At 44.4% G+C, this 19210-nt stretch overlaps 1 protein-coding gene and 1 long non-coding RNA gene across 2 annotated transcripts in view; one reads left to right on the top strand and one right to left on the bottom strand.

The window, feature by feature from the left end:
* Nucleotides 1-5860, bottom strand: part of LMO2 (LIM domain only 2) — a 29789-nt gene extending 23929 nt beyond the window's left edge. Inside the window, exon 1 of the mRNA XM_036891785.2 lies at nt 5763-5860. The gene's annotated coding sequence lies outside the window, so the exon portion shown is untranslated. The remainder of the gene's footprint in view (nt 1-5762) is intronic.
* The window catches only part of LOC130684914 (uncharacterized), a 36196-nt gene continuing 21310 nt past the window's right edge, over nt 4325-19210 (top strand). Inside the window, exons 1-2 of the long non-coding RNA XR_008999274.1 lie at nt 4325-4934; nt 15196-15298. This is a non-coding gene — a long non-coding RNA (uncharacterized LOC130684914). The remainder of the gene's footprint in view (nt 4935-15195; nt 15299-19210) is intronic.

Consider the following 19210-nt stretch of genomic DNA (forward strand, 5'->3'; position numbering starts at 1 on the left):
CCCCAAGGGGAAGATGTCTGTGTTCCGGAAAGGGGCACCTTGGTAGATGATGTGGCACCCGGTTAGTTATCCTCTAACCAGGTGAGATGCAGCAGCTGACTGGCCTGGGGTCATCACCTGCAGGGCAGTGTTTGGCTCCCTGAGCCAAAGCAGCTCTTGAGCCACACCCAGGTCATGAAGGCATGGACTGGAGTAAGGAAGGCTCTCACAAAGATGTTGAAGTAGGTGTGCTTAAGGGTACCTTCACCTATGTGCTGGGCAGCCAACTGGTCATGGTAACTATGGTAAAGGTAGTTTGGGGTGGGGGTGGGGCACCAAGAGTGGAGGCCACATCCTTTTTTGTCTTTCCTAGTGACTGCTTGGGATAAATGTAATATGCCTGGCCTCTGGTGTTGGTGGAGGGAGAGTTAGACACTCTGAACAGATAGGGTGACACTGTGGGTGCCGTACTGCCCAGGTGTCCTGCCATTGGGAAGGAAACCATGTCCCAGACTGAGGCCATCAGCCATCTCAGGTTCAGCCTGCTGGTGATAACTGAAAGGGTCCACAATAACATTTTCAGGTTTTTAAGCTGAACATTAGCACCTGAAACTGACTGTTTAAAATGGTAGGGGGCATCTGTTTGCCACAGTTGTGAGTGGCTGTTCTTGCTTTGACATCCTGATGGGGAGTACCCTCAGGCAGGCTATTTTAGAATGTTCATGATGGAAACCAGGGTCTCTTTGGCATCTTTCCTAGATCCACATGGTGGTAGATGTCAACCTGGGTGCTAATACTTCCCTGTGAGAAGGGCCCAAAATAGCCAGCCTCAAATCCTTCTTAGGTCCCATCATAGGGGATGTTTTAGGATATGGTGATGCCTGATTTTCAGGCTGGTAGAGCAGTAATATCAGGGATTTTGCTGTTCTTTTATCTACTTATTATCTACCCTTAGTCCAGGCACCAATCCTCTGTGGATTGAGCTCAGATTGAAAAAGGCTAGAGGAATTGAGGATTGGGGGAGCTTGTGACGGATTGCTGGGCATGGCACTCCATGCCTCGGGACCTGGATCTCCTATCAGAACGACTAAAGGCAAAATGAGGGCATTTTGTTCTGGGTGAGGGGCCCATGGGAGCAGTATCAGGGGAGATTAGAGCAAAAAAGGAAACTGATTTGAGAACCCACATGCCATTTTATAGCTTTAAGAGATTCCTTTATCATGGAGTCCATGCTGGCATTGTGGGAGGGGTAAGCCAGTAATATCCACATATATGTGCCCACCAGGGTTGGAGCATGTCAGGTGGCCAAGGAAACCTGGGGTGAGGGTGCATTGTAATCAGTTTGTCACTGGGAGTGAGCTTAGGCTCCTCAGTCATTCTGCTGGGGATGACAAATTGCACCCAACTCTTTCTCCACAGGTATTCCGTATTCCTGCGAAGGCCGTAGGCTATGGGCAGGAAAGGTAAATGCAGCGCCACAGTAGGGAGATCCTTGAATGTCAGCCTCCGAGAATGAGCCATCAGTCCTTTGCAGCCTGCTGAGCAGGGAAAGGATGTGGCTGGGGTTGCGTTTGGCTTGGACTGGTGTGGGAGAGGCAGGAGATGGGTGACTATTTGAGGAGGTTCTGCATCATGAAGGGTTGAAGCAAGCAGGTGTTGGGCAGAGGGGATGCCTGGGAGGGCAAGGGCAGGAGGGTCCCTGCATGACTGGGTAAGACTTGTCCTCAGGAGACAAGGGAGGAGCTGCCTTGGCAGAATCGTTGACAGCAGCCCACCTGGATTGAGCGTTTACTCCATGCCAGACCTGCCCAGGGTTAATGCCTTATTCACTCCTCACAGTAAGCCTGTGGGGCATGAATGACTGGCCTCCTGCTTCTGCACATTCACACAGGCCATTCTACATGCAGCTGCCAGGCAGAGCCTCTTACAGCCTCCATCAGATCATCTCACTCCCGTGCCTGGAGCCTCCAGAGTTTTCCTTCCTGCCCGGACTAAAAGCCAAAGCCCTGCAAGGCCCTCCATGTCCGGCGCTCACCATCCATGTGCCCTTTCTGCCACACACTGTCCCTCTCTCGGCTTCAGCCACACTGGCCTCTTTGTTGTTCACCAAACTCTAGCTTTAGGGCCTTTGCTCTTCCCTCTCCCTAGAACATTCTTCCCCAGATGTTGGGGAAGATGTCTCCTTATTAAAAGGCCTTCCTTTGTCACCTGGATAAGACCTTCACAACCCCAACCAGCCCACGTTTCCCCCAACTCTCCGTTATTTTTTTCCACAAAACATGCCACTGTCTGACACAGTAAATGTTTACTGGCTTCTTTGTTTAGTGTCTATAATCCCCCTCCAGTTTTTAGGTGCCATTCAGGCAGGAATAATGTTTGTTTTGTTCACATCTCTGTATCTCCAGGGTGTAGAGCAGTTCCTCATGTATTAGGTGCCCCAAAAATACTTACTAAATGGGTGAATAGTGTGTATTATTATCCTGATTTGGTGAAAGGGGAAACTGGGGCTCCTAAGGGGTAAGCAGCTTGTCCAGGCAGGACAGGCAGAAGTTGCAAAAGCTAGTATTCAAGCCCAGAGAAGTCTGACCACAAAGCCTGCTCTTTTCCATCAGGGTAAAATACTCCCAAGAAGTTTTGGACCTTTTTAACTATGAAAATGGGTCTTTCATAAACAGAAAGGGGGAACTTCTGGAGAAGGACAAAGTCTGGGTGGTGATAGGGGAGAGATGATCAATCCATTTTGGACCCTGCTCTCCCCTTAGTCCAGTTGGATGTAAGGGCCCAGGGGCAGCCATTTGAGTATTTTCTGTGTGCCAGAGGCTGTGCTGGACACGAAGGATTTAAAAGTAAGACACAGTTCCCACATTGAGGAGCCCACCACCTATCGCAGGCCCAAGGCCTGATTTCATGGAACAGGAGCCAACCACCAGCCTAATGAGAGCTTGGAGGTGGGCATGCAGCCAGACTCTCTGAGCCAGGCACTGGCCGGTAGCAAGGTCTCACTGTCCTGTTCATTTGCTCAACATAGTCACTGAACACTTAGGTTGCACCAGACAAAGTGGTGATATTAAAGATACAGAAATGGGTCAGGCAAAGGCCTATCCTCAGGAGCTCACAGAAGTGAAGAGGCGGCAAATGTCTCCCTCTTATTCATTCATTCCTCAGCTAGAGAACAAGTGGCCACCATGTGCCAAACACTTGTAGACACTGGATATAAAACAAGGAACAAAGTATGTACTATCCCTACACTCAAGGGACTTACAACTAGTTGCGAGCAATTATAAGTGGTATTATTATTATTATTAACAATAACAATGATGACTAACAAGGGCTAAGTGCCAGCCACTGTCAAAACACTTCCATGGTTTATTTCATTCACTCCTCACAGTAAGCTATGGTTAACCCTATGTTACAGATGAGCAAACTGAGACTACCATCTCCCCAGGGTCTATGACTTTCTGGGAGCACAAGGAGAGATGATTAACTTCACTGATAAAGTCAGGAAAGGCTTTAGGGAGATTGAATTTTTCAGGTGGGATCTAATGCAGTGTAGGCTTTCTCTAAGCAGAAACACTGGGGCAAGGGCCTGGAACCATGAAAGTGTAATACCCCCTTCTACAAAGAGTAGTTGTGAGAAGTTAACAAGATATGGTATGTAAAATGCTAGCACAGTACTTTCAAATGTCTGCCCCCCTTCACTGGTTCCCCAGGGTTGTAGGACTGTGTGGTCACTTTCCCTGTGCATTGGTGTTTTTAAAGACACCCTTCAAGTTATATCCTCCTTGGAGGCCAAGACCTCTCTAAGGCACTCCATTATGATCCTTGCCCTCAATTCAGAATTGGCGTGTGTTTGAAAATGCTAGCAAGGGCAGTGCCCCCACCTCTTCATTGTATAAGGTCATTGTGCAAACACACACACACACATATTCACAAACACATACACACAGAGTTGCTGGGGAGATCATGGTAAACACCAGCTTCTCTTTTGGATCAAAATAACTGAATAGTCTCCCTTAGTGGCTGGTGTAGAGGAACAAATTAGATGGGTAAATTAGCAGTTCCTGGAGCCATTAGCAACCCCCCCAGCTCACTCAGGGAGTGCCTGACTCACCACGGGGCCTCTCTAAGTCATGGCCTGTGAATAGACGTTCTTCCTCCCTCAGACAGAGAAGCCAGGCTGCCCAGAACACCACGGGGGATGCTTGAAGGCTTGTACCCCTTTCAAAATGGTTTCATTTTAAAATACAAATTTAATTACCACTGCTGGTTCTTTGAAGAAGAATAAAAAAGTTCCCTTGCAATACTCTGTTCATTAGAGAGTTAATCAAGCCTACTCACCAGCTGATGATGTAATCTTGGTGGCTTCCCTGATCAGACCTAGGCTGCCTGCCCCACTGATGCCTTCTCAGCTAATTGCTCTGCTCCGCACCTGTTCCTTCTCAGGAGGCCCTGGAACCCTAGCACCTGATGCCTATGCCACCTCCTCTCTTTGCCAGGATGCCCCGCATGCCCTTGCGGACAGCAAAGCTTGCCACAGCCTAGGGCCGAGGGGGGTGTTTCCTTTTCACTTTTGCTGAGGGCCAGTTGCTGTTATTTGAGGGTGTTGCAAACCCAGGATTCAGAGGGCCGGGCCTGTCAGTGGCCTGTCTCATCTGATAGGGTAGAGCCTTCGCCCTTGCAGTGAGTTCTCAAGAGAGATGTGCTGTGTGTGGAATCCCGAGGTCTTCGAGGGAGGTCATCTATGCTGTGCCAGGCAGCAAGCATATGACGGCCCATATCCTAATCCAGACCCTCATCTTGTGGCTTAGAAAGTAGAGAGGACTCATGAACCACAGCTTTAAGCCAGCTCCAACTGACCCTCCGATTCCAAGAAGCCATCTTTAACCCTGTTCATGCACAGCTCTCCTTCCTTCCCAGACTCCTCCCTTCAAGTCTCTCCCCTGCACCACCAGCCTGTAAGTATTTACTTTCCCTCTTGCCCAGTGCAGCACTGTATTCCTTAGTCCTGTAACGAGATGCTGCAGGCTGTACCAGAAAGTTTGGAGGGTCACACAACCTGGATTTGATTCCTGGCTCAGCTACTTCCTGGCCAGACTAACTTAGGTAAGCTACACAGCCTTTCAGAACCTTGGCACCCTCATTTCTAAAACAGAACAACTGTACCCACTTTGCAGAGTTTTGTGTAGATTAAATGAGATAATACAAGGAAAGAGCTTGCAAGCACAAGTGCCAATATTGCATTACCCATGCAGGATAGGCTTATCCAGTGATAATTCCAGTGTGCAGATTTGATCACCTCTTAATTAGATGTTAAATTCTTACTTGATTCTTCCTTTGAACCCCTTAAGGCCTGAAACAGCTATTGACATGTGGAAGCCACTCAAAAGTAGTTGGGTCTTTATTAGCTGAATAAAGGAGACTTTGTCTTTCCTTTACCTTGTCTTTACCACAAGGCCCTTACCAGCTGCTCTCCCAGACCTGCCTCTTTGATCCTGGGCTTTGGGGCCACTCCAGGCTCTCCTTTCCTTGTGCTCCACTCCCTAGGAGCCCACTGACTCCTAAAGTCCTGGTCTCTGGGCTGTTGCTTCCATCCCCTGAAATGCGGCTTCTCTGTAAGGCTTGTCTGTCAGTTGCCCCCCTGCCTGCATCGTCTGTCTGCTGAGCCAGGCTCCATCCCGGGGTGACAGCTCACTGGGCCTCCCCTCCAAGTCTCTTCCAAGCATTAGCAGCCCACCCTGGTGCAAAGATATCTTTTACAGCTGATCCCTGGTGGCACCTCCTACCTTCCAATTAGGAGCTTGTCAACACCCCGACCATCACTCTTCCTGCAGTGGCTGACAAACAGTCGCCCGCCGAGCCTGCTCTGGGAGAGCAAAGCAAAATTTTTTCCATAGTGAAGATGGTTCTGAGCACAGGAATTGGAATCTAGGTGAGTCTGAATCTTTCCACCATCTCATTCTGCAAGGTCTCATCCTCTTCGAATGTGCAGCACCAGCACAGTGCTTGGTACGCAGTAGGTGCTCAAGAAAAGGTCACCCGTGAATTGACAAGGCTAGTGAGCCCCCTTTCTCACTGCCTGTTAATGTCCACTTCGTTTCTTTCTCTTGTACATGCAAGTAAGAAAGTTAGGTCAGAACTAATATTTCATAATCTGTGGTTGAAAATAAATTTATATCAGAACAGATAAATGCCTGATCCCTTTGTCCTCCCTCTTCCATCTTCTCGAAACCTTAGGATCATGGTGAAGCTCTGTAAAATTCAGGGCCATTTTCAGAAACGGGAGCTGACGAAGGAAGTATGACACAATCTAACATTTTTCTTATCTGGCCGTGTGGTCTGGTGGTTTGCACAGGGGCTCTGCATGTCGGAAGTCTGCCTTTCTATTTCTGGGGCTTAAGGGAAACCATTTAACAACAGTCTTTGCAGTCCCAGGCGCCCTTGCTTTCTCTTTCTCTTGCTTCCTGTAACCAGACGGAACTGCACTGCCCTTTCTGGTCCCTGCTCCAGCCTGGGTGGAGGCTGTGAGGCTGAGTGGCGAACAGATGAAAGATAATCCAGAGAAGTGGAAAGTGAGGGTGATGAGCCAGGGAGCGGTTTGGGGCTGAGAGTATGAAGACACAATAATGACTGAGTTAACCACATCAAACTAAACCTCTTCTCCTGCTACAACTTGTGAGCCGGAAATGAAATCACCAGAGCTTTCGGGGGGGTGGGTGGTAGAGATTGTCACTTGGGCTAAGGGGCACCCTGTGTGCCTGGAAAAGGAAGTGGGGAGTTGTTACCCTTGTATTGCCCTCCAGGGAGCAAATCCAGAAGTGGGGAACTGGGGAAGTCCTTTGATCTGAAATAGAAAAGTGGGGAGGGAGACAGAGAGAACCAAAGGGGCAGCAAACGTGATGAAACCAGCAAGGGGCAGCAAGGAAAGGAGGGGATGAAGAAGCAGCCTTCAAAAGGGCAGAGAATGACAGCGACGCCTGTTGCCTACTGCTGGCCTAGGACGGTTCATCCAGCAGTGTGGGAAAGGCCTTCTGAGGGAGCGTCTGTGTCAGATCAGCCTAGCAGAGTTAGAAGCTTGAATCTCCTAGGAATGCTGGTGCACCCTATACTTCAAAGCACACTGAGATTTGAACAGACTTGAAACTGATAGAAAACTTTTAGCATTTGATCAATCAAATTTTCCCACTATAACTAGGCAAGTGCTGGGGCTATATCTAGAAAGAACGGGGCAAGTTGGGGGAAAAGAATCATTTAACATGCCATTTCCTTCCTCTTTTATACCCCGCTGGTCTTTAGGTCTCAATTCCTGCTACTGTAGTTGTTGTTCTAACAACCAGGAAGCTCTGAGACCTTTTGGGTTATCTTTAGAGTGACGCCCTGCAGAAGTTGTAGGCTGAGCCTTGAGCTGGGCAATTAGATAGCATTTGCCATGGGCTGCCTATTGTTTTGGGGTTCTGGGTGTTTTCTCTACCAGTGTGGCTCAAACAGTATGTTTTCCGGGTTAGTTGTATGTGCACTTTGCAGTCTCAGACTATGGTGGGAATATGGGGTTCTATGAGATCCCAGTGGTAACACCCAAAGAAGGCCAGCTATATTGTGTGATTTGGGATACTTTAAAGAAAAAAAACAATCCCTCTGGAGGGACAACACTCAGAAAACACTATTAGCTTTGTAGTCAGAAAAACCTGGATTTGAATTCTGGCTCAACCCCTCACTTAGGCAAGTCACTTACTCTCTCCACCTCCACTTTTCATCCATAAATGTTGATTATAAAACCTTCTCCAGGGTTTTATAATCAACTCCAGAGAATTTAATAAGGTATACAATTGGCATAATTTTTGGCACATAGTAAATCATAATTTATTGCACCTCTGTCCCAAATACATTCTGAGACTTAATTTTTAAGTATTAAAAAGGGGTTTTCATTGTGCAGAGTTCTCTCCAGTCTGTTGATATGTATGCAGAAAAAACTTTTGACTGGCAAAGGCTAGCCAAGTGGCAGAGCCCATTTCAGGACAGTGACCAAGACCAGTGATGTCCTTCTGTCAAGTGGAGCCTAGCAAATGCTAACAAGGACCCCACACTGCTTTACCAGGAAGCAGCAAAGCTCAAAGCACTTGTCTCATTTTCTTTCCAATATGTTACCATCTTGGTATAACAGACAAGGTGGCTTAAACTGGGTCCTGATACATCAGAACCAGTCTGGAGGGCCATGGGGGCCCCCTCTGTACCCCAGGATCTAATTACCTACAGGACCAAGTACAAGAAAAGGCAAAGCTGAGGGGCATTTGTCTCATTCAAGGACAATAGGTAACAGCAGATGGAGGGAGAGTATTTCTGAGGACAGCTCTAGGGCCCTCAGTGGAGTCCTAGAACAAAAGAGCTATAAAAAGAAAAGATGTGGAAATGGAATTGAAGGCTTTTCACTGAAATATCCATGAGACAGCAAGACACAAGGCACTGGGGCCAGCTGCTTGGCTGTGAACAAAGATGGCACTGGTGGCTTCAGAAGACGGTGCCCGAAGCGCCAGTTTCACTTGCTTTGGCGTTGGGCCCAGGCAGCCAGTTTTTTTTCTGATTTCCTTCCCAGTGAAGTTAAGATTTGTTTAGTTTTTATTTTGAAGCCATAAAAATGTTAATATTTTGTAAGACTACGAAGTACATCCAGAAAAATACAACACCAATGCTCTGATTCATTACTTCTCCAAATCAGAGCAATCTCACATCAGTTTATAAAAGAACATATTTAAACTGACATAGATACTAGTATTTTGTCAAGATTCACTAATATTAATCTATAAAGATTATGTACTGAAAACAGTAACATGTATAAGGAAGCTGCAATCGATTCTAAGGTCAGTGCCTTGTGGGGGCATTTCTGAGTGATGGTCAACACCCAGAATGCCCCCAGGTGTGCTTATGTGGCCCAGAAGCTCCCAGAGGCAGGAGCAGAGGGAAGCCCGACTCTACTTGCAGAGAGGTCACGGAGGACAGAGGTGGAAGCAGAGCTGCTGCTGGCCTACATGATGCCTTTGTAAGAACTGGAAGAAACTGCCCTTTCCCCTGAGCAGACATAGCCACATCAGGGTGCACATCTTGGCGGGCAGGAAACAAGTTATATTTCAGCCCAATTCATCCATGCGTTTGCACAACCACAACAGTGGCCTGTGTGGGAGCTCCCATTTCATGGGCTAAGGATAGGACTTAAGGTGAGGGCCTTAAGGGCTCCCTCTACACACTCAAAGTTATCATCATAAGTTCAGTGGCTGTGTTGTCCAATTTGGAAGCCACGGAACATCTATAGCTCTTTAAATTTACATTAAAATTAAATAAAACTAGAAGTTTCATCCCTTGGTCATACAAGTCATGTTAGGTGCTCAATAGCCACATGTGGCCAGTGGTTACCACATTGGACAGTGCCAAGATAGAACATTTCCATCACAGAAAGTCTTCTTGGGTAGCATGTTCTATGGGATCAGTTCCATTAGCTGCTTCTGAGTCTAGACCAGCTCACCTTTCTCACCTCCCTCTTGCCACTCCCCATCATGGACCATATTCTCCAGCACTTCAGACCATTCATTATGTTCCCAATATTCTGGGTCATATCCAATCACCAGATTTTCTGTTCATGTGGCTTCTCCTTCCTAAAATGTCCTTCCTGTCCCAATAACTGCCTAGCCAATAAGATCCTGCTCACCCTTCAAGGCCTAGATCATAGGCCGACAACCTATATCCCCTAAGTGGACGCTATTTCTCTTTAGAGTTTCCAGAGCTACACCCTCATCTCATAGCATCTTCGGCACTGATTCTAATCAGGTGTTTGCCTGTCTTGTTTCCCCTGTGCTCTGGGTGCTCCTGAGGGCCGGCTCCTGCCTTATCCTCTCTATGTCTCCAGGGCGTGTGTGGGAAAGACCTGCAAAGTTGCATCTCTGAAAGGAAGCTTCTTGAACATTATCACTAAGGCGCTGGGTGGGACAATTGTATAATAATATTTTTAGACATGATACTTTGAACTTTGCAGTGGTGCCTGGCATTCACCTTCTTGGAGCCTCAGAGCACTGTTAGATGGGCACTATTTTCCTCAGCTCCTGGAAGAGGGAACAGAGGCTCAGAGATGGTCAGTCATCCAAGATGGCTTAGCTAGAAATGGCAGAGTGACAGTTGGACAGAGGTCTTCCTGCCTCCAGTGGCCAAACACTGGGATACCTCTCACGTGAGGGAATGGTCTGTGGACATGGCCTGGTAGAAGTTAGGCAGGAGCTAAAGTGAGGGACTCCAACGAATCAAAGGGTTCGGGTTGGCTGCACATGGACACATGTCCCTGCTCACCTACACCTTCCTGCCCCAGGGGAAGACTTGTTCCTGGGAGGCTTTTACGGGCTTCATTCCTTTGGTCAGGTCTGGACCAGGCCTGGGACCCCTATTTGTCCCCTCCTTTTCCTCCCCATCTTGCCAATGGGTTTCAGCCCTGGGCAAGTTTGCTATGGATTCAATGTGACCAAAGAAATTGACAGCAAAACATTCCTGGGGTAAAAGGGCTACACCCAACTTTACTTCCAGGTGGCAGGTCAGTCACCAAAATCCCGCCCACTCAGAGTGAGTCTGCATGCAACAAGCTGGTCTCTGCCTCTGGGCCCATCGGTCTGCACAGCTGTCCTCTAGACTTCTCTGCCTGTACAGCTGTCCCACACAGCTGTCCTTTGGGCCTCTGTCCTCTGCTCTGCTCTCCTGTAGCCTTACAGCTCTGCCACCATGTCGTGCCCAGAGTACTGGGCGGAGCTCTTTATATAGAGTCAACAGCCATGTATTGCCCACAGGTGTGCAGTGAGCTAGTCAATCAGGGCCAGGTGAGAATCCTGGCCACAGGAACTCTCAATTTATCCACACTCCCTAACTGCTGTGTGTGGCTTCCTGCTAACTCAGGCACAGCAGAAAGGCCAGGGTGCCCCTCTGGCTGGGAGAGAACACGGATCTCCGATTTTGCCTTTGCCTCCACTGCAGGTCAGATGCACTCATCTCCTGTCTGTCCTCAGAGCCACCATTTCCACAGCAGGCCTTGGCGGGCTGGGCAGTTTCATGGTGACATTAAAATATATATTTCCTCTGCAAGAGGCTTGAGTGTCATAACTAACTCTGGGCATCTTATTCTGAAGCTCCTTCCTAGGGAGAGATATTTTGTTCTCAAAACCCATTAAAAAGAGTGGACAAACTGGGGGAAGGAAGCCTAGGTTGTCTGCTACAGCCTGACCCCCTCCACCACCCCTGCCACCACACAGCTTTCTGGGGGGCAGCACTGAGGGGTAGTAATTGTCAAAGTGCAAGTCTCTGACCTCCCACCACCACCCCCTGTTTTCTCTTTTTCTACCCTTGCCTTTCTTCTGCTTCTAATTCTCATTTTCTTGCTTACCATTTCTCTCTTCTGCACATACCTTCAATCTCCCTGTGAGTGGCCCAGGCATTGTGTGGCCCCACAGGGGACACTCAGCACAGAAAATACTTTGATGTGTACTCTCTGAGCTCCAGCTGACTGCCTCTGCCTCCCTTTCCAATCACTCTAAACTTCTCTGCTTAATGCTTTGAGGTCCAGATTCGGTGAATACAAAGGGGTTGAACTGTGAGCTAAGATACACAGGAGGTGGGAAACACCTGCACAAAAGGAGCGAGGTCAGTTGCCTCCCAGCAGATCACCTTTCTCTCCCGCCCTGCCCACCCCACTTCAGGCTTCCCGCACTTGTTATTCTGACCTCGGCAACCTGATTCTGAGCCCTGGGTGTTCCTAACCTGACTTGTTCCCTGCATGTGACTTTGGCTAAGCCTGATCTCTGCTTAGGATCAGTCTGACCACTATCGCCTAGGTGGTGATGCTTCAGCTTTTGTTTGGCATTTTCCACCTGGGACTATCTCCCAGCCCTGTTTAAGCCCTTTATATGACCAGAGCCACTTCTAAAACTAAGTGCAATAACACAGAGGTGAAGAGCACAGCCCCCAGTGTCAGATTAGGTGTGTTTGAACCCTAGTTCTTGTCACCACCTCCTAGCTGTGTAGCCATGGATACATTATTTTACCTTTCCGTGCCCCCATTCTCTTACCTATAAAATGTAGGGATGTAAGACCCATTTTAAGAGGTAAGGATTCAATGCAATGAGTTATGTAAAGGGCCTCTAACAGTGCCTGGGATGTAAAAAAAAGCTTAATAAATATCAGCTGTTATCATTGTCTTTAAAGGTGTTTTCATTAGTTCCCAAATAAGAAACAATTTTTTGCCTTTTTCATGAGAGTTGAGAGTTTTTTCAAGATGATTTTCATGGAAACCAGCCACTGGCAGATCCTGAATTCCCCGAGATCGATGATGGAAGCCCAGCCCATGAGGAGTGTCTCCAGTATGCAAAAGTCCTGGTTTCTCAGCCTGTTCTCAGCTTGCATCCTCTCTAGCTGCTGGGGCTTGGATGCTGAAATTCCTCACCAGGGCTTTTCAATGGTATGGTGCCTCCTGCAATATTGAGACCTACTGTTCATTTTAAAAACCTTTGACTATATGCTCTTTAAAGTGTTTCTACAGCCAAGGTTTTATTTGATCCTCCCCAAACTCTGTGCGGGTGGTGAGGACATCCTCATCCTTAGCTCCCAAAGAGGTGATGGGATGGGGCTGGGGAGTCTCACACTAAGGTGAGAGCAGAGCTAGAACTGCCACCCAATTCCTCTGCCTTTCCACTAAACATCTCCGGAAAGACTGCTGTTTTATTAATCTCAGATAACTCCCCTCTACACACCTCTTACTCCTATTTTCTATTGTAGATAAGAAACAGAAAAAAAGACAAAAGATCAAGATCAAGATATACCTCTTTTCCTCCAGGCAACACAGTCTGTATCCAAGCCCATAAGTGGTCCCCCAGCAATAGGTATTTGTTCACTCAACTTCCCATCTACCTTATTTATCAATAAGGAATTTGCATGAATTTTCCTCACTGTAAACTAAGAAGCTTCCTATATCACAGGCTGTTTCTTTCAGGGAACAGAACCTTTCCTCTGTAAATGCTTAGAAATGTATTTTGAATATAACATAACAGGGTTTTGATTTGTTTTGTTTTTTAAAGTATGCAGTGGTTTCCTCGCTTCTATAATTACCAAGTTCCTTATTGGCACAGTATCACTAGGAGCTTAAGGAGAGAAACTGGGTTGATTTCCACATAATGATCCAAATAAAAAGGCTGAGAAAGGAGCCCTGAGCTGCTAAGCCCACTGCAGTGTATATAACAGGTTTATGTTTAGCAGCAGCCATGGCAAGTTTCCCTGATTTGTGAGCATAAAAATAAAGCATTTTCCTGTGGGTTATTTCTAACCTGCAAATTTTTTCCATAGCCAGATTTGCCTTGACCCCAGGGGTGAACCTTTAGAGAGAAATGCTTCTCTCTAGCAGTTCCCATGATGCTATCAATCCCATTGTAAGACCAACAATTAATTATAACAATAAGAAAGACGTTATTCATCCAGGCCTCCCTTCCTGCTCTTAAATTCACAAAACTCCCTGCCACCTGGACAGTAGTTGATGTGTGTATGTGCTTAAAATAGCCCGATTGAAATTATGTGTAAAATACATGAGTGAAAAAGTTGAAGGGAAAGACATAAAAATATTTAAAGTAACTATAAGAGTGGTGATATTTATGGGAGATGTGTCTTATTTTACTGTTTTTCTAAAACAACCATGTTGAAGTTTTAGTACTTAAAATTCATATTAATTAACATAAAAAAATTTTAAGTATTTATCATTCCATCAGTGTTTATTGAGCACCTACTGTGTGCTAAGTTCTGTTCTGGATGCTAAGAATACAGGGTGAATAAGACAAAAACAGTTTCTTCTCTCATGGGGTGGAGCAGTTCTACTCAAATAGGGGAGAGAGGTCATAAATAAGTAATTATATAGATATTAATTAATGTTTTCAACAAATATTTATTGAGCACCTACTATGTGCCAACAATTTTTCTAAGCATTGCAAATCAGCCATGAACAAAGCAGGTGAATGAGTGCCTTTCCAGAGCTTACATTCTAATTGACATAGATTTATTTATTTCAAATCAGAATAAGTATCATAAAAGGAAAAATACAGGTGATCTGCCTAGTCTAAAGGGTCAGAGATGACATCCCTGAGGAAGTGACATGGTTTTAAGTGCCTCAAAAGAATAGGGCTTTATTTTGCCCTTCAGTATTGAGAGAGCTTCCCTGGACAAGGCAGGCATTTCCCTAGTATCTAAATTCTGGATTATGATTCTGGCTGGGGTTTCTCAGTTCCATCTGTTGTAGAGTGAAGCCCGGTACAAGAAATGGCCGTGGGTAGGGATTTAGAAACATTTCCATTAGTAGCAACCATCCATTTGTGCTCCAGCGCACTGCATCTGGGAAGTCCTGATACAGAAAAAAGCAAGGCTAGCCTTCCCTTATAGTGCAGACAGTAACTAATGGGCCTTCCTTTCCCAGACGGGAAATCCAGAGCCAAAGAGACAAATCCAGCCTGAGCCAGCAAAGCCTCTGCTTCACTGGTCAGGAGAAAGCAATTGCTCGATTTCTGGTTTGTCCCTCAGCCTACAAAACTCCGGGTCACCAGCCTGAAACGCTTAAGGTACATCACGCCTAGATCTACTTGGAAATGGCTGAAGGCACTTAAATGGAATGCCCAACCTTTGTCCTCAGCCCCCAAACCACAAGTAAGTGTTTAGGTCTGTGTTGTATCGATCATGCCTCCCTCTGCTACCAGGGGAAAATGCTGTGAGGCAAGTCAACTTTGCAGTGACAAGGAAGTCATTCTCCTAATCCGCTCTCACTGGACAATCAGGTTGACAAAAACCATTAAGTTTTCTGAGATTAGAAATTCACTGTCAGAGGGAGCCATGTATAGAGTTTTCCACTCCATTACACCCAGGACAATAACCAGAGGCCAAGTGACAGGAAAAGGCTGGGGCTTTTTAAAGTTTCCTGTGTCCTTGGTTGGAGGGAAATAAATTAACAAGTGCCTCCCTTTTGTAGGACACGGGATACATATTCTCTCATTAATCAATGCAACAACCTATGAGAGCTCTGTTATTGCACTGACAGGAGAATAAGCTGGGACTCAGCAGGACTGGGTCGCTGTCTGAGATCACGTAGCCAGTTAATGTGAGATGGGGTAGAGGCTCAGAATCGCCAGGCTGCAGGGGTCTAGAGGCTAGTGGCCTACTTTCTTCCAGGCAGAATGGCACTTCAACCATCATCAGAGGTTTCCCTCTGAAAGATGCCATAATTCTGTAAGAAGTAAAAGCCTGTGCAGTGGGGAAGACCACAGACTGGCAGGTATGTGTCCATGCTAACTGCAGGACTTAGGGGAAGTTCCTTCACCTCTCTTAAGTTTCTTTCTCCTCTAATTCATGAGGAGATATTAACCTAAAAGCACCCATCCTGTAAGGGCCCTGAGGACTATAAAGCATTTAGCATATTGTCTGATAAAGGGCAGGTACTGAAAAAAAGGAGTTGGTCATTGGAAGTGGCTTATTAACTTATATTTTTACTGTAAGTTTATATAAGCACACTACCAAAGGTTTGCAAAACAGAAAAATGAAAAAAATCACCCATATTCATAACTACTGTTATCATTATGATATATTTCTTTCATTACATTTTCCAGAAAATCTATTTTTTTCACCCCAGATGTGATCATTTTATCTTTATAGCATTGTGTCCTATTCTTTTTCACTTAACATTATATTAAAATCAGCTATTTGTGTTGCTACAGTCTTTATTTTAATAACTATACAATATTCCGTCATATAGATGTGCATAATTTACTTATCTGTGCCTCCATTGCCTGGCATGTGAGTTTTTTACCTTCCCCATTAAAGTTAAAGCTGGGATGAATATTTCTGTGCACATAAAGTTTGTATATACTTCTATCTGAACATTTACTACATTGGATTGCAATGACCTACTTAAAAAGCCAGCTACCTTAAGAAGACTTCTGGAGATGACTGGTTAGCCAGAGACGGGTAAGATTCCTCAAGGGAGGAACAACCTAAGACAGGCACAGTCGCAGGGGGGCCATCAGGTGAGAAATTGGGGATCAACAGAGGTGAGGCTTAGAACCTCACCCCCCCTGTTCTGAGAGAAATCTTCTGCATATGTGGATGTTTTATTGCCCTTGTCTAGCTTGGATTAACACATAGTCTACAGGCACACACCTGATCATCTACATTTGCTCTCTTACAACACTAAACTATGTTTTCTACCTTTATCTTGTATCTACCTACCACTTCAGCATTTTATTAAAAATAATAATAATAAAGAGAGAAATGTGGCATCCACATATAAATCAAGTTTAAAAATCAAATGAGTATTCATATTTGAACTGACTGTTTATAGTTCATAATGCATGAGCAAAACCAAAAGTTTCTGTGATGACTGCCCTTGTACTGTTCACCATGTAACTTATTCACTATGTAAGAATTTGTTCTCCATGTAAGAGCTTGTTCATTATGCTTCAGAAGATTGGAGACTGACGAAAATTAGGCTTGGGGTGGATTAATGATTGTGCATTGAACACTGACTCCCCTATACAGAATTTTATTGTTGTTAACAACCATTTGATCAATAAATATGAGAGATGCCCTCACAAAAAAAAAAAAAAAAAAGTACACACTTCCAATTGTAAAATAAATAAGTAACCGGGATGTAATGTATAGCATAAGGAATATAGTCAAAATATTGTAACAACTTGGTATGGTGATAGCTGGTACCTAGAATTATCATGTATATAAATGATGAATCACTGTGTTGTACACCTGAAACTAATGTAATACTGTGTGTCAACTACCCTTCAATAAAAAATAATTATCTAAAAAAAAAAAAAGAAGACTTCTGGAACATAGAGGTAGATTTCCTCATCATCATACCTCCAGCATGTAGATCTGACACAAGTCAGTTTGTTGAGTCAAAAACATTTACTGTTTTGAATTTTGGTTTTGGATTGTTCTTTAGGATAGATTTCCACAACTGGAATTAGTGGGTTAAAGTATATGTCCTTTTGGGGTGGCAGGGGTAGGGAAAAGATTCAAAATTCGAAGCATTACCAAATTGCTTTCCAAAGAGGTTGTATGATTCGACCCTGCTACCAGTCAGCAGTGATTTTTTCACTGTCCATCAGCTTTATGCTTTTTGTGAACAAATTAAAGAGAAAGATTTCCAGGGCTAAAAATAGCTGAAACACTGCTGAGGAAGAAAAGAACAAGATGGTGAGACTTTCTTTACCACATTTCAATACTATAAAACTATAGTAATTAAGTATATGTGGTATTAGTACAAGGATAGACAAATAGAACAGTAAAACAGAACAGAGAGCCCAGAAAAACCCATATCCACATATATATTGCTTTATGCCAAAAGATGTTTGCTTTATGCCAAAAGTAGCCACAAAGAATATAAGGAAAAGAGTAGTCTTTCAATAAGTGGTGTTGGAAAAATTAAGTATCGAAAGATGGATCCAGTTACGTATCCAAAAATGGAATTAGATCCCTACCTCACACCCTTCACAAAAACCCAATCCCAGGTAAACTGAGACCTAAATGTGAAAGGTGATTATTTTTAAAAAAAGACAATATAGAACATTATCTTCATGATCTCAAGGTAGGGACAGGTTTCTCAAACAGCACACACAATAGTTTGGTAAGTTTGACTATGTTACAAGTTAAAACTTCTGTTCATTCAAAAACACCATCACAAAGAGAAAAGGCAAGTCCCAGAGTGAGAGAAGATATTTGCAACACATTATCAATGACGAAAGGATTGAATCCGGAATACATAGAGAAAAGAACAGATAACCCCAAAGGGGCAAAAGATTTGAACAGCATTTCCTACAATAGAAACCCAAATAGCCAATAAACACTTGAAAATGTGCTTAACATCTATTAGTAATCAGGAAATTTCAAATTAAAAACACAATGGGATACAACTGCACAACCAATAGATTGGTTAAAATTTTAAATCTGACAAAACAAAAGCATTGGTAAGAATGTGGAGCAATAGGAATTTTCATCCACTGCTGTTGGGAATGTAAAGTGGCACAACCACCTTAGAAAACTAGCATTATCTAGTAAAAGTGTTACACGCGTGTCCTCTATAACACAGTGATTGCACTGAAAAGCATACATTCCAGATCAGACACCAGCACACTTTTTCTGTAAAAGACCAACAGGTAAAATGGTTTCCATCACAACCTCTCAACCCTACTGAGCACTAAAGCAGCCACAGACAATACATGAAGTTGGCATGGCTGTGTACCAATATAACTTTATTTATGGACACTGAAATTTGAATTTCTATGACTTTCATGTGTCATGAAATATTATTCTTCTTTGGATTGTTTTCAATCATTCAAAAATGTAGAAATCATTCTTAGCTCATGGATCATACAAAAGCAGGTGGCAGGCCAGGTTTGATCCTGGGCCATATTTTGCCCATCCCTGCGGTCCAGGGATCAACAACCTCATTATTGCCTAACTATTTGTTGGAAAAGAAAATGTATGGGCACTACCTTAGACTTACTGAATCAGAATCTTGAGGGAGAAAAAACAAGGAATCTGCATTTTAACAAGCTCCCAGCTATTTTCAGGCACACTAAAGCCTGAGAATCACAGTTGTGGAGAAACTCATACGTATATGCACAAGGATATATGTACAAGAATGTTCATAGCAGCATTATCTGTAATAACTCCAACCTGAAAACAACCCAAATGTCCAGGAACCATAAAATGTCCAAAAGCAGTAAAATAGATAAGTAGAAAATGAACAAGCTAGAGTCTTACACAAAATGAATAAATAGTAAAAAAATGACATTGAGCATGCACACACACACACAAATCCAGATGCAAAAGAATATGGACTCTATAATTCTGTACAACAATATAAGGCTAAAAAATAGACAAAATTATAACATTTTGGGGTGAATAGTTTAGCAACAAAACAGTAAAGTGAGGCAAGGAAATTATACTCATTTAAGTCAGGATCATGCTCTGTGGGGAGGAAGAGGGTATTGTGCTTAGGAAGGACTCATGAGAGGCTTCTGGGGGGCTGGCAATGTATTATTTCTTGACCTGGGTGATTGTTACATATGTATTCACTTTATGATCATTTGTTAAAGTATATGTTTTGTTTAAGGCACTTTTCTGTATGTGTGATATATTGCACAATAAAAAATTAAAAAGAAAAATAACTGCC

Source organism: Manis pentadactyla, chromosome 9, assembly GCF_030020395.1.
Source record: "Manis pentadactyla isolate mManPen7 chromosome 9, mManPen7.hap1, whole genome shotgun sequence".
Classification (NCBI taxonomy): Eukaryota; Metazoa; Chordata; class Mammalia; order Pholidota; family Manidae; genus Manis; species Manis pentadactyla.